The sequence below is a fragment of the Coturnix japonica genome, chromosome 4 (genome assembly GCF_001577835.2).
Source record: "Coturnix japonica isolate 7356 chromosome 4, Coturnix japonica 2.1, whole genome shotgun sequence".
Lineage (NCBI taxonomy): Eukaryota > Metazoa > Chordata > Aves > Galliformes > Phasianidae > Coturnix > Coturnix japonica.
In genome coordinates this window covers 17,230,079-17,233,687 of record NC_029519.1, presented here as the reverse complement: position 1 = coordinate 17,233,687, position 3,609 = coordinate 17,230,079, and the positions used below count along the sequence as shown (strand labels likewise).

The window sequence follows — 3,609 nt, the reverse complement described above, 5'->3', positions numbered from 1 at the left end:
GTGGATTCATCCAAGTAGTCTAAAAGACTACTTATTTTTGTTGCTCATTGTATGGGAAATTGGTAATCACAGCCTGAACCTCTGGTTAATCAGCTGAGGCAAGTGTTGGGTAAACTGTGGGAGCACAGGTGAGAGTAATTTAGCTGTGCTCCCAGAAGGGGTGGATCTTGATTTCACCTCCTCTATACCTCATTTAAGGGCTGACCACCACTAAGGCAGCATCTCTTGGCGTTTGCTCCCTGGTGGAGATTGCCTCAGCATTTCCCAGTGAAGGCATCCATATTGGTGAGTTTTTCCTCATAAATAACCTTTTGAATATCTGTTACCATCTTTGTATCATTCCACCTTACACTCATGCACCCTGATTCTATAGCTGAACCACAGCTTTTACTTTCAGTTGGATTTTTATTTAATATCAAAATAATTTAGAGGGTTTCTTTAGTCTCTGCTACTCTAGTTCATTAAGTGCATAAGAATCATAAGTATCACTTGCTCTCATTGAAAAAACAGCCTGTTTTAACTTTGCATATAACTTGAAGGATTCTTTTGTTCCCAAAAATTAGTTTACATTTAGCCTATGTTAGTTATTTCCCCAGATACTGTGTCCCAGACAGCCTGGTATTCAAGAGTCCTTGCAAATACAGAAGAATAACACCAGAGACTCTCTACAAAAACCTCATTGTAAGACTAAAAGGATTTCCTGTGAATAAGAGCTACACATGGACTTAACACTGCTGGGAGCAAGAACATACAAGGAGAAACCAACTACACAGTGAAGCCAAGACATTACTGCTTTTTAATGATTTCTTTGTAGATAGGTGGAAGAGGTCTTTTCCAAAGGAATTCATGATAATACAGTGTACCCAAGAACACGAGGGAGAATGTATGGAAGAAAAAAAGGAAGCCTTGAAGGAAAAGAGGAAGCTCTGAGCCTTCCCTGTCTTTCTGTTCTTTTCTACTCACTTAGATTAGATGTGAATGTAACTGATAGGCAATGCATATTGCTTCTTCTGCAGAAAGGGGACTGTAGCTGGATATAATGATTTCTTAGTGCTGCATTATGGTGACAGTTCAAAGGGTTAGCAGAACACAACTTAAAGTAATATTGCTTTCAAGGCAAATGCCACAGGACTGCTCACTAGAGCACAGATGGTGAAGGTCTGTAAGGGATTTTTGGTAACCATTTCTAGAACAGCTTGGAAAGTGATATTTTGCACAAATAATTAAAAATAAAAAATAATCTTGACAAATGGACTTAAAGGAAAAGGAGTAGGTGTGGATATTCTTAAGTTAAACTTAAGAATGCATTTCTATGGGGAAAATAAAACCCATTTATCTAATTTTTTTTTTCCTCATCTTTATGACCTCCTACTTTTAATTGCTTTAAATAAACTCACATTTGTATCAACAAGGATCCTTATTACTATCATACATCAGTGCAAAACAGGAATAATTTGAACATGAAAATCCATGAAAGGTAGAAGATTCTGGAGATATCCTTTCTCATATTAAATATTACTATGTTTATGCGGTTTTGGAAAGAGTTGAGCTCCAGCTGAATGTGTCTCAGACTGTAGAGGGAAACTGATACCCATTCTGTAGCAATTTTAATGTGAAATAAAAGTAAGTGTTGATTTGATTTTGACCAGCTCTCTGTTGCTGATCCATAGGATTATCTCAGTTTTAGCTCTAAGATGTGTTTTAGCTCTGGAGTTGGGTATTTAGAAATGTCTTCATTATAGAAAATAAGCTTAGTTACCTGTATGAGCTATTTACTTTTACTTCAGGCTGTACTTCACTAGCTGATGAGGAATTTTCTATGGTACTTAGAAACAGAGAGATACTCTGACGATACTTACTTCTCTATAAGATAAAAAGTAGAACCATCGGGTTTTCATACCATTTTTTCCTTTTCTGTTGTATTTAATAAGACCTCACTCATGTTTTGTTTTCTCTGAAGTCTCAGTGACAAATCTTGCAGCTGTTGGACCAAACTGATTGCATGCTGAACCATACTGATGTAATCTTGTTCTCTCTCTTTCTTTGACCTTTCCACCTGCCTCCTCTATGCATTCAGCCTCTCATTTTATAACAAAACAAAAAAGCTACTCATACTCTAATAATAGTGACCTTGGAATATCAGGTGGCGAGAAACTACTGCAATTTGCATTCTGAGCCATAGTTGGTGTCAATCAATATAAATGGCATGAGAAATAGTTATACACCAGAAAGTTCAGAGAGTGACTGTTCCTTAGGCTGAGAGCATGATAGGGTAGGTAGGTGTCCACCAACTGAAATGTATGTAGATCAGTACCTTACAGAATACTTGACCTCACCACATAGTTGCCAGGTACAATTTCAGATCATAGTTTTTTTTCAAACTACAATATTAGTTTTGATAACCATGCAGAGACAGATGGCATTCTGTTGGCAGACAAATAATTTGCTGGGCTGTAGATAGTGTAAAGAGAAGCCAAGTAAGTTGAAGATGAGGTAAAACCAAAGCATCTGTCAGTCCTTGTATGCCAACGTTTAGAAGCCGCAGATGAGCTAATATTTCCACACAAAAAAGTAGTGACTGTTAGAGATTTGTATAAAAAATATGGCATTTGATAACAATGCCACAACAGATGTCGTTGAGTCCATGCTTGATTTTTACTACTGCTCTGTGATTTTTGGAAGAGATGCTTGCTCTGCACAGCTTGTATGGAGTATATTCATTATAATCACACAGAATCACAAAATCAAAGAATGGCCTGAATTGGAAGGAACCTCAATGATCATGGAACTCCATCTCTCCCCACCACAAGCAGGGGTACCAACCTCCCTATTTAATACTAGACCAGGCTGCCGAGGGCCCCATCCAACCTGGCCTTGAGCACCTCAAGGGTCAGGGCATCCACAACCTTTCTGGGCAGCCTGTGCCAGCACCTCACCACTCTCAAAGAACTTCCCCCTGATGTCCAACCTAAATCTTCCCTCCTTAAACTTAAAACTATAAAATTTTATTTTTCAGGAAACAATGAGATAGAAAATTTGTAGCTAACCAGATATTGTCCTTCTTTATCAGGTTTCCTTATTGATTAGGGTAGAAGAGTTTATTCTTTTCAATTTCTTTTCCATTTTTTTTGTGTGATAGAAGTGCCTATAGGTATAACTATATACTGTATATAATAATAATAAAAAAAAACTTAAGAGAACTCTCTATTAAAATATAATGAAAACTTTTAGGTTATTCTCACTATCCAATATTACATTTTCCAACATGTTTCGTAGAAAATGTGTAATTATACCTTCCCTATTCAAAGAAATCCTTCTCTTCACACTAATCCTATTCTTTCTCATCTTCTTTGATGAGAGAGAACAATGTTTCAAAAGTTCCCCTTTAAGAGAAAAGCTTGAGAAAGAAACCCGTGGAGTACTATAGCCTACTTGACTTTTTCTCCTTGGTAATTGATGTGGCAATTTAATAAAAGCATCTTCTATCTAGGTCAAAATTATTTGAGGCATGCATTCTTCTCGCTCTCTTTATATATACTTATTAAATATATATATATATATATTATTAAATACTTGTTAAGATATGGTGGTTCCTGCACAGTTCGCATA

General features: G+C 36.6%; 1 long non-coding RNA gene across 1 annotated transcript; it reads left to right on the top strand.

The window, feature by feature from the left end:
- The first annotated feature begins 246 nt into the window (after nt 1-246).
- Nucleotides 247-1,639, top strand: LOC107312988. The gene is made up of 2 exons (XR_001554722.1): nt 247-285; nt 585-1,639. It is a non-coding gene; the product is annotated as an uncharacterized LOC107312988 (long non-coding RNA).
- Nucleotides 1,640-3,609: the final 1,970 nt, after the last annotated feature.